Consider the following 12281-nt stretch of genomic DNA (forward strand, 5'->3'; position numbering starts at 1 on the left):
GTGGAGTGCGGCATGGAGCTCTTCATTGTATTATATTGGGAGGAACCTTGAACACAGACTTCTTGGTCTCTTCCATATGCCTATAGATATTCATTTCTTTCCCCTCTTTCATTCCCTCTTTCTCTTCCTTTCCAATAGAGGGCATGCTGCAGTGTTGTTGTGTTCATGCTTCTTTGAGAACAAAATTGCAAGTAAAGGATTCAACCTGCATTTACTGAGCATTACAAGGTAGATAGGACTGTGCTTGGTACTGTAGTATATACTCAGAAGCCGGTCAAGATGAGGACTGTATAGGGTATAAGGAGTAACAGACAGATTCACAAAGGCATAAAATGTGGCAAAGTATGATCAGTGCCAAAGAGAGCTAGGAGCAAAGAGGCCTGGAATAATCTTGAGAGGACACGTGTATCCAGTTGCCTCTATCATCCATAGCTTTTTAGAATTAGAAGGTGCTTTCAAAAGCATTAAGTCCAACCCTTGCCATGGGCCTTTCTGCATATTAACAGCAGAACTAGTATCACTGCCTATTATGATTCTCAAGAGATATGGATACTGGATTTAGCTATGTAGTTACAGAATTCACAAAGCATTTTCACATGCTTTTAAATTATGCAACAATCCATTTACCCACGTACCATTATTCCTATTTTAAGGATGAGGGACAGTCATTATGTTATACAAGGTTACTCAGCTAGTGAATAACAGAGGTTTGGCTTGAACCAAGGCTAAATAATTTAATAATCTCAAAGTTTACACAGTGGTTACAAACCACATAATCTTTTCAATTAATCCTGTTATTGTTATCTCTCTTTTACCCTCTCTCAAAAACATAATGCCAATTCCTACAAAAACTTAAGATAAAGGTCATTTTATAGTAGTACTTAGAGTTTATTTTCTCATTATCACTACTTGTACTGTATTTTTGTACCTTACTGTGCTAGCCTCCTAAATGTGTCTCTCAGGTCTCTGTGTCTGTTCTTTTCCAACTATAATTCACCCTGCAGACAACTATAAAATTACTAAAGCCCTTCGTAAACATAGTATCTCACCCCTATTAAAAACAGTGGTTCCCTCAGATCTAAAAAAAAAAAAAAAAAAAAAAAAGGTACAGGTCATGTTAATTCAAAGCCTTCCTCAATTTATACCACAGATTATATCAAAAGGTAAATCATATATAATTTTCTCTAACATATTGTCACTTAGACAACTGTCATCCTTTTTAAGTTATCAAACATACTCTAAATACAGTGTAAAAATGTTATTCTCAATTTTGGCTAAAGCCCAACACATTAGATGCCATATTCCAAGAAAAAAAAAAAAAAAGGCAGGAATTCACCATGTAGGACACAGACAAAGGAGGGTTCAGAAAACCAGTCTTGTGACTCAATCTCCACAATCCCAGTGAGGTTATGAAAAGATCTGAATGATAAAGATTAGGAATAAAAATCTAGAGAATTTTTGGCATGCTGTGTGTCCCTCTCCCCTCAGAAAGGAAGGGTAAAGAATGTACTCCATCTTCATTTATCTTCAAGAAAGAGGAGTCATTAGGAAACAAAATGGAGAGCTGTGTTTGCTGACATTATTTGGACACAGCAGAAAGATGTCTGACTTATGTCTGAGACATCAAAATGGTGAGTGAGTGACTGACTGGCTAAAAGCTTTAACAATGGAATAAAACAGAAGTGTTTCTGTGTTAGAATCAGCCTGTGATCCTGAGTTTCTCAGGACAGAGAATGTATGAGTGTTTCCACTGGGTTAGATGTTGGCTACACATAAAAGAGCTAATGTGAGTGTCTTAAATAGAGATAAGGTCTCACAGAGATGGACCAAAAGGAGCCAGGAGCCAAAAGAAAAAGTTCTAAACAACCAACAAGAATGTATTATCATCTGCAAATAAGAGATCCACAGAGATTGCAGAAGTGAGGGGTTTCTTTAAAAACACTGAAAACACTTCCCACAGAGAAAGGGTTGGTATCAAACCGTTGCCAAAACTAGAAAGTGTGATGTGATCACATAAAAGTAATAGTGAAAGTAAAATATGCCCTACCCCTTCCCTTGACTCTTAAAGGATCAGAAATCAATGTTTGTGCTACTATTTAAATCCCCTGGAAAAGCCATGTTGAAACTTAATCCCCAATATAACAGTATTAAGAAATAGGAACTTTAAGAGGGTCATGCGGGCTCTGCCTTCATGAATGGATTAATTCATTTATGGATTAATGGATTAGCAGGTTAATGAGTTATCCAGGAAACAGGTTAATCATCATGGGAGTGGGTCTGTTATAAAAGCCAGGTTGTCTGCCTCTCATGAGCCCCTTTGCCATGTGATGCCCTGTCACCTTAAGCCTCTGCAGAGAGTTCCCACAAGAAGGCCCTCATTAGATGTAGCTTCTTGATCTTGGACTTCCTAGTCTCCAGAACTGTAAGAAATAATTTTTTTTAATCCGTAAATGTCCCAGTCTCAGGTATGCAGTTTTAGAAAGAGAAAATGAACTAAGATAGTTGGCAAAGTTGTGGAGGGAAAAAAAAGGACATTTCTTGCCCTTAAGTGGCTATCCTAATATGGTCCAAGATAAGGATTTAATATTTTTACCATTACCCTAAAGTGCACATATTAGCTCTTGGCCAACAAACTTGGAGGAGGTCATAAAGATGGTTATGAAACTTGCCCTACATTTTATCTAGGGACAAGAAAAACTAAGTCACTTGCAATGAATTTATACGTCACATACAAAAATAATGTTGCCTTTATTGTACCTCTTACAAGTCTTGCTTGTTCAATATCATCAACTTCAGTAACTATGTAATGATTCACTATATATTTATATAATATAATTTATTCAGCCAGTGCCTTATAAATATACATTTATTTCCTTTTTTTATTTAAACTATGTAGTTGTGAGCATTCTTGTGCTTACATTATAAAGTTCATATCCTTATTAATGACTATGAATAGCTTCCTTTCATCTCTCAGATAAACTGGGTTGGTACTCTGATGCTCTAGTGTTCTATGCATATAAGATTTCCCCATAAATGCTAACTTCCTTATCTTACCAAATACGTTGGTGGATATTGAAGATGTTGTTTTAAGAAGTGGTGATGAAATTGTCTAGCCACATCAACATTATTGGAAGGGGGTCAGATGGAGGAGAAGAGAAGAAGGGCACAGGTACTTAGACCAATAAAATAGAATAAACTAACATTGAAGAGTAAACCAGGGACAATTTTCCCTCTAAAATGAGGAGGGGGAAAATCTGTTTTCAATTACTTAGAGCTTAATATCTATCCAATACAAAAGAAATATTTGAGGCATAATTTGAGTGCATATAGTTTTGTAAAGCTTCACTAAAAGGACCTTAAAAGGCATTTCTATTAATATTCCAAGAGCTTCACACACTATTTTCTTCTAGCCACAAAATCACTTTCTATAAACTCTAACAGTTTGAAGACAATTAATAAAAGAGAGAACCCTGTTAAGTCAGGAAATGGTGAATAGATTATTGATGATTTATTGCCCTCTTTTTCCCCTTCTTATTTAACTTTTACATCTGCTATCAACTGTCACCTAACAATTCAGACCATTACACAAGTACTTAACATCCTAAGACAGCTCAGTATATGCTTCTGGAGGCACGTAGCAGAGGTGTATAGTGCCTTTTAATTATATTTTTAAAATGCATCAAGTTCATTGTAAACTTCTTTTAAATTCTAGAATTCTAGAGAGTATGCATGAAATTAAAATTTCAATACTCCTTAGAATCTTTTATCCAAAAAGAAAATAATACCTTTTCAAAAACTGCACAATGAAAAAATGAAGCACCATAAAATGTAACTTGAGATATTCAACTTTTAGACAAAATTAGCAAACATGTGGTACTTAATACATATTCATGATTATAATGTAAGGCTTTTCATAGGAATCACAAAATTCTTTTCAAATGTTAAAGTTCTTAAAGTCTCGAAAGAATGGTATCTATAGTCATCCATTTGAAAAGATATCTTTATTTGAAAATGAGCATATCACATTGACTAAAATGACATATATGCATATATTTATATTGTGCTAAATATGTGCCATATCTGGGAATTATTTATTCATTTACTTATTCTTTCATTCATTCATTTATTCAATTAGTTACTTAGTTATATTCACTCAGCCTTGAGCTTTACAAAATTCTTATAAGGTAGGTATCTACTATTAATATCCCCATTGTATTGATGAAGAAATTGAGACACTAAGAGATTAAGTCAGTCCAAGATCGGAGAGACAATAGTGGAGCTGGAATTTGACCCCAGACACTCTCAGTAAATGTTCTTAAGTTTCTTGCTATACTGTTTTGTTTCCACATTTTTTTCCTAAGAAAAAGAGAAAATATCTCTCTGACAAAATTGACTTTATCTTGGTGCTATGGAGATAGAAGAAAAATGTGTGAGTTTATAGGTTAATTTAACACATCAAACACAATTATCCTAAGGACTCACTGCCTGGAAAGAAATTCTGTGTGACTTACTTCTAAACATTGAATTTTGCATATCAAAGACAAGAATACTTCTAGTATTTGGCTTTTCTCAGATATAAAATGTTCAAACATAATACAGAATCTGGGGACTCTATTTGAGTCATGGCAGACTCCTACTTGAAAAATCTAACAGAGAGGAATGTATAGTAAACGTGTGTACAGGGATTTAGGGTGTGTGTACGTGCATGTGTGTATACACAGATAAACATGTATATGTTTATTTACACATACTTAATTCCCCCTTCCATAGATGCTGCCATTCTCACAATGAGGAGACACTGAGCCATCAATAGTGCCTTCAAGTGGCTCTGTGACCAGTGAATATAAAAAATCTGTCATGATGGGATCACTTCCAAGGTTTAATTTTAAACAATTCATTTACTTCTCTCTGCCTCAGTTTCCTTATGAGTAGAATGAGAAAACAGTTGTCAGTCATACATATATTGTAAAGGCTTAAATATGACATTTCATGCAACATACTTAGATTATTGTCTGTTATATTTAAATGTTTAGTACATTTTAGCTGTTATTAGATATTTAAAGGGATATTATAAAGATAAAATATTTCTAATAAAGTTGCATTAATTAATTTGTTGTGTATATGATACCAACTATTTTGTGTGGAGCTAATCTAAAGCCAAGACAGTAAGCATACACAACAGTGTTGTTATCCATAAAGGATTTACAGTCACTTTAGGAAGAATAACACCATATTAAATAAAAAACATTTCCTTTTTCCATGATGAAACACTAGATATTTTAAAGGGCTCATCTACTGACGTATTACTAGATTCTGGTTAAAACATATCTTAATGTATTTGGGTTTATAGGACATAATAGACCATAAATATAATTTTGGGGCCAAAAATACAACATACAAAGTTTATTAAAAAATAAAAATTATAAATCTAAAAGTTAAAAAATATACAAATATATAAAATTAAAAATATAAAAATTATAAAAGTACAATTTGAGGGTCAAAAATATAAATATAGTATTAAAAAAATCAAAGAAGAATAAAATAAATGACCATGATCTGGAACTAGAAGAGAGATAGTGAGTGGTAAGCAAATGAAAACCTGTCCCAGGATACTAGACCTTTGGCCTATTCCCAAGTAAGGAGCTGAAATTGTAATGTCAACACTAAGCTTGGACGATTAAAGCTGGGGAGGGGGTGAGGTGGGAGTGGTTCCAGACATATTGACCCCTGGCGCCCATCAAAAGAAAATGCAAACTCTCTCTGGAGAAAAACATCCCCTGATTTAAGCACTTGGCATTCCCACAGATCACATCTACCAAAATACATGTGCATAAAAGAGATAACCCAAAGACACAAAGAAAGAGACCTCTACTAATGAGAATCAAGGCGAAGAAAAGCCACAGGTTTAGATCTTCAAAAATTTTAGATATTGGAAAAATAACATGCAGGACATAAAGCAACTAAGAATAAAAGTTTTAAAAGATATAATATAGATTCAGAAAGATGAACAGGCAAAAAAAAATTCATTAAATTGTATTTGAGAAATTCATGAAGTAACTTTAGAAATTAAAACTATAATCATTAAAATGTAAAACTTAATAGGGTCATATAGTAGATTATATACAGCTAAAGAGGTAAGTAGGGTACTGGATTTAAATAATTTACATAGAAGGCAAGACAAAGAAAAGGTGATACAATAAATGAGAGAAAAATTAAGGGACATGAAATTAGAAAGTCTAAGATCCAGCTTTTATCACCTTCATCAATACTGCACTTGAAAGGCGGGGGTTGGTGGCTCATGTCTGTAATCCCGGCACTTTGGGAGGCCGAGGTGGGCGGATCATAAGGTCAGGAGTTCCAGACCAGCCTGGAACATGGTGAAACCCTGTCTCTACTAAAAACAAACAAACAAACAAAAAAACTACACTTGCACCAAATAACGATGCTTTCTCTTTCTCATTCTCTCTCTCTGTCACCCTCTTCTCCATTATTTCCATTATAATTATTATGAGACTTTTCTGAGTCTTTTCAGAGCTGCTGACATGGTGCCTCATCACCTTTAAATACTTAAGTGTGTCTCCCTTTCCCCAAAAACACAACAAAATACAAACAAAAATAACAACTTCTACCACTTACCTACGTAAACACATTCAACATTCCAGGTCAAAAAATCAACACGTTACATGCAATTTACATATATGATTAAAATGTTACTAATATACCAACAGTGTTCTTTTTTAACAAAATTTTGGGTCAGGATACCATCCAGGAATATGTATTTAGTTGTTTTCTCTTGTAGGTAACCTCCAAAATGGAATGCTTCTCAAGTCTTTGCAATTTTAAAGATTATATAGTCCTTACATTCTATAGGATAAAGCTTAACCTAAGTTAATATGATGTTTTCTCCTACATTCCTGGCACAAATACTACAGAAATAATGATGTATTCTTCTCAGTACGTTGGATCAGTGGGCTCAGTACGTCAACCCATTGCAACATGGTGATGCCAATATACATTACCTGGACATGTTAGTATCTGAAATGTTTTTTCACAATCAAACCACCATCTTATCATTTGGTAGTTGACTAGTCTTTTGTTGAGAGATAATATGAATTATGAAAATTCTATTCCTCATTAAACTTCCTCCCTCCAGCCTTAGCCTCCATTGAAACTTCCACATTAACTAACAAGCACTATGACGTATGCCAAAAGGTGATCTTTCATCACCATTTAGCATTGTAATGTAAGGAGGAGCCCACACATCCTCCATTTATTTATATACTTATTCATACTTACTTCTATAAATATGGAGTCATATTATAGATTCCTATGCATTCACTGGTTGTATTCCATTATTAGCATTATTTATTTTGATGCTAAAATTCCTCTGGATTTGGCCTGTGTCCGTTTTATATGTCACCACATTCTCTGAATACATTCTCACTTCCTAGCACAAAGAGTTATCCCAAACTCATCATATATTTTTCCTACCCCATTAATCAATTCTAAAGAAGTCCTGGTTCTTTTTACTGGAAGATATTTAAAACTAGTATCTCAGCTCTTGGTGTGTTTGTCGCTACTAAGTGATCTTGTTTCTAGGTTCTCTCAGCAAAAAAGCAAAGAAATTACACACATACATGCATACATATGCTTATACATGTAAATATGTATATATACATACAAAAAACTTCACACAAACCTTTCAGCATATATGTGTGTGTGTGTGTGTGTATGTGAATGTGTGTAAAACTTTGACATCACATTCAAATTGATGTTTCCAGTTCCTGTCTATAGTAGGCAGATTAATATTCCCCATTCCCACGTATGTGCACATCCTAATCCCTGAAACCTGTGATACAGGATCTTGAGATGGAAGAGGAATATGGATTACCCAGATAGGCCCAGTGTAATCACAGGGGTCCTATTAATAGGGACAGTCACAGTCATTGTCACCTAAGATGTGGCAATGGAAGCAGAGATTAGACATTTAAAGAGATTTGAGGATGCTACACTGCATTGAAAGAGAAATAAGCCAGGAGCCAGGAATGCAAGCAGCCTCTAGAAGCTAGAAAATGCAAGAAAAGAGATTTTTTTCCCCCATAGCCTGCAGAAGAAATCAGTCATCCTGGACTTTAGTCCAGTGAGTCTAATTTTGGATTTTTGACCTCCAGAACTGTAAGATAATTTATATCATTTTAACTGACTACATTTGTGGTAATTTGTTGTAGCAGCAATATAAAGCTAATATATCAATACCTACCAAAGGATCTCACAGTTATTTCCAGATGTCCCCTTCTATATGTGTGTAAACACTTTTTCCAACAGTGAGAAACATGGCTCCTAATGTGCTAATTTTATCTCTCTACTTATTCAATCTGTTTTTCTATCTACTTAATCAATTCATTTATTCATTATGAGTCTTATCTTAATTGATCTTTTCATGCAATTTCAAAGTATCAAATGTTATATAACTTTACGTTAAGAATATTAACACCATGTGAGAAAAATTTTGAAGAACAAATAGGATTTAGCCAAGCTATATAAAATAACTTGAGAAAAGGGATAAGCATACAAGAGAGCAGAGGATTTTGGCACACAGAGAGGAAGAGCCTGAATAGGCAAAATCGAATTCTTAGAGAATAAAGTCAGACAAGGTAGAATTGCCAGGGGAAATTTTCCCAGAAAGATTGAGAAATCAAATCAAAGAGAGATGTTCACAGAATTAGGCTTGTCATGTTTTACCAGTTACAGTCTATTTGTGAAAGGAACAGTAAATGCTACTAAATTTAGAAAAGATAGTGTCTAGGGAGTAAGAACATAAGCACAAAAGCCAGCGAGAAGGCTACTGCATTAATCTAGGTGAAAATCGTGGTGGCTTGGCCTGCAATATCATTATATTATAGGAACAATGGGAAAAACTGGAAAGATGTGGCATATGTTTGGAGTAGAACTAAAAGGACTAGGTGATGAATGAGTTTTAGAAGTAAAGAAAAAGAAGGAATCAAGGAAACGTGAGAATTGGGCCTTGAGCACTTAGACGCATTCTCTTTACTTTGAAAGATTTTCATGTACTCCTCTTTAAGCCCTACCTTATGTAGTCCATTCAGAGGTTCTCAGGACCTACATTTTTTGAGCTCATCTCGGAGCTAATACACATTATTCTTGCAGACTTCTCCGTGCACTGTCAGCTTTTTGCCTATCTTATGTCTAAAGTTAACTACTGCTTGTCTGTTTGCATTTTCCAGGGTCTACAATTGGGAGAGTAGACCCATGCCGATTTAACAATTGTTAAATTTATAATTTATATATATAAATTATATAAAACAATTGTTCTTTGTAAAGAACAATGTGTGGGGCTGGGTGCGGTGGCTTATGCCTGTAATGCCAGCACTTTGGGAGGCCAAGGCAGGTGGATCATGAGTTTAAGAGTTTGAGACCAGCCTGACCAACATGGTGAACATTTTTAGTCTCTATTAAAAATACAAAAATTAGCCGGGTTATTGTGGCACATGCCTGTAATCCCAGCTACTCAGGAGGCTGAGGCAGGAGAATCACTTGCACCCAGGAAGCGGAGGTTGCAGTGAGCTGAGATTGCACCACTGCACTCCAGTCTGGGTGACAAAGAGAGATTTTGTCACCAAAAAAAAAAAAAAAAAAAAAAGCAAAAAAGAACAATGCAAAAAAGAACAATGTGTGGCACAAAGTATGTGCTATATGAAAGTTTCCTGTCTTTGTTTGTTATATTTTATTACTTCTAATTATTTACTATAATTTATTTGCCAGCTTTAGTGGAACAAAAAATAAGCAAATCTTATCAGAAGTCTGAATGTTGTATTTTTACCCTTCGCAGTTCAGGCCAAATCTTGGCACTTGCTTGAAGATTGTTTTATTTTTCACTGTAGTTATCTTAAGGTAAACTGAGGTTATTGTAAAGACAGTATCTGACATTTTACACGTAAGTATGTAATAGTCTAACGTCATTTAGGATAGGGTAAGCCGTTATATATATTGCTGTCATCTCCTAAGACAGTCAACCTACTACTGTGAGTTTAATTATTAGGAACATTCTAACATGTGATTGTTGAACCATAGCATCAAATGTGAAAAAAAAGTCAAGATTCTCACAGCTAAATGCCCAGCTAAACATGACAGAAAATGGAGTTTTAATGACCTACTCTGGTTAACATTTCTCAAAGTGGTCTTTGGGAATGCTTTTGCAGGATATTAGATACTGGTTAAAAAAAATTAAGCTTCATTGTTTTTAGAAAAAAAGGTTTGGTCAGTTTGTAAAATTAATGTGAATGTTTGGTGTGCTAATTTTTATTATTAATATCTATCTCAGAAGTGATTATGGGGTGGTAAATATTATTTTAAAAATTGCTACCTCATTTGATCACTAAAGTCCTTTATTTCTTTGCATATTTAGTAGGATACTACACTATGAAAAATATGGATGCAGACTTCATCTAGTGGCGCTCCAGTATAACCATGAGTGGATACCGCTTTCCTATTCTGGACTGAAGATCACAATGTTAATAGAATTTACACAAATCTCAAGTCAAGTATATTCCACTCAGAGTCAGAGACATCACAGGTTAGAATAATTGTAATTTCCCTATAAGGATTTGTAACTGTAGGAAAACAAGTATGACTCAAAAATAGTTATCCTCAGGGGCTACAACTCTTTGACTGTCTCCAATGAATGCCAATGTTTTCAAAACTACAGAAGGCACTCTCCCAGCTTGGGTAACACATATTTCTAATTACATAAGCAGTACAATATTTTTCATAGCCTTGGAACATCCTAAAGGAGGAAGAAACTAGAGTTTACAAGGCTAGTTCATCACTGTTGTAAGCTCATGCTAACAGATAGAAGTGGACTTTGAAGGAATATTTATGTAATTTGTGAGACATGATGACTAACTCCACAGTAGAGGAACTTTTGGGGACAACAGGCTGCTTCTATGACTGATGCTTCTTAGGTACCAAGCTTTAAAAAATAAGACAAATTTTTATAAAATTTTATTAAGGTATAAGTTCTACAATTATTTTTATCTGAGATATCATCAGAGTGGGTGGATGAGGGAAGGGGATTAAGAGCAGACGAGCCAAGTATAATGTGTTAGAGAATGCTCTTGCTGATTAAATTTTAATCTCCAGAAACCCCAGCAAACTGGGAAGTGTATCAGGCTAGCCACCAATTCTGAAGCTAGCATTGCTTTGAAAACTATCAGATAGCGCATTCATTGTACAGACACTACTACTGTTATTATAATATCAGCAGAGCCAATGTTACTGTCTTGGAACTTCTAATTTGGGAAATCCTAACTGAAATGTTTCATGATTCCATCATTGCTTAAGCAACCCATTTCACTTTTGATAAAACTGGTAAGCCCAGAAAGCTCTTTGCACAAACTGAAATATATCTATATATTAATAGATAAATTTCATATATATATGCATGATAATTAACCCAAAATTTGCTAGAATGTAGGGAGATAATGAAACATAGAATGAATGTATTAATAAAAATTCAGAATAATCCTATATTCAAAATACAGTTTGAGAAAGAATATCATCATTTTTCTGACATCAAAGGTATAATTTCAAGAAATAAAAAAATTGTTTTGCCATATGTCCATTTCATGTTTACTTCTAAAAATAAAATATGAATTCTTTGCTCTACTGGGAAGTCATCTGACAATCACTGTCCTTGGGAAATGGTCCTGCCTACAGTCCCCTGATTAGGAAAGCTCTGGACAAGTCATTGTCCAGACATTGTTTGCAATATTTTACATTAAACGCACAAGAATGGAGAGTTGGGGGTAGAGATGTGGCAAGAATGAGGATTTACCAGCTGTGTATATGAGAGCCAATAAAATTATTCTTTCAGTCAACAAACATGATACGCCTTTTATGTGATAGGTATTGTACTATGTGCTAGTAAACAAGACTGGTATTTACATTCAAATGGGATGAGCCAGTTCAGACAAATCAATAACTACATGAATAATTTGGCATAAATAAAACTTGATAATGGGATGGGATATAATATAAATGCTGTATAGAAAGTGTAGGCATAGTAGGAAAAAGCCTATTGAAAGTAGTGATATTGAACTGAGGCCTAACTGATGATGACTAGCTAGCTCCAGGAGAACATTCTAGGAAAAGCAAACAGTGAGTGCTACAGTAAAACAAAACTAAACAAACAAAAAACTATAACTCTTGTGGGATACCTTATAAATCTTCTATGATCACTTGTTTAAAACCTCCTGATAATT

The 12281-nt window shown here is 34.5% G+C and overlaps 1 protein-coding gene across 4 annotated transcripts in view; it reads right to left on the bottom strand.

Annotated features, from left to right (window-relative positions):
* Nucleotides 1–12281, bottom strand: part of ANO3 (anoctamin 3) — a 476116-nt gene that overhangs the window by 270966 nt on the left and 192869 nt on the right. The window lies entirely within an intron of this gene.

The sequence above is a fragment of the Macaca fascicularis genome, chromosome 14 (genome assembly GCF_037993035.2).
Source record: "Macaca fascicularis isolate 582-1 chromosome 14, T2T-MFA8v1.1".
NCBI lineage: Eukaryota > Metazoa > Chordata > Mammalia > Primates > Cercopithecidae > Macaca > Macaca fascicularis.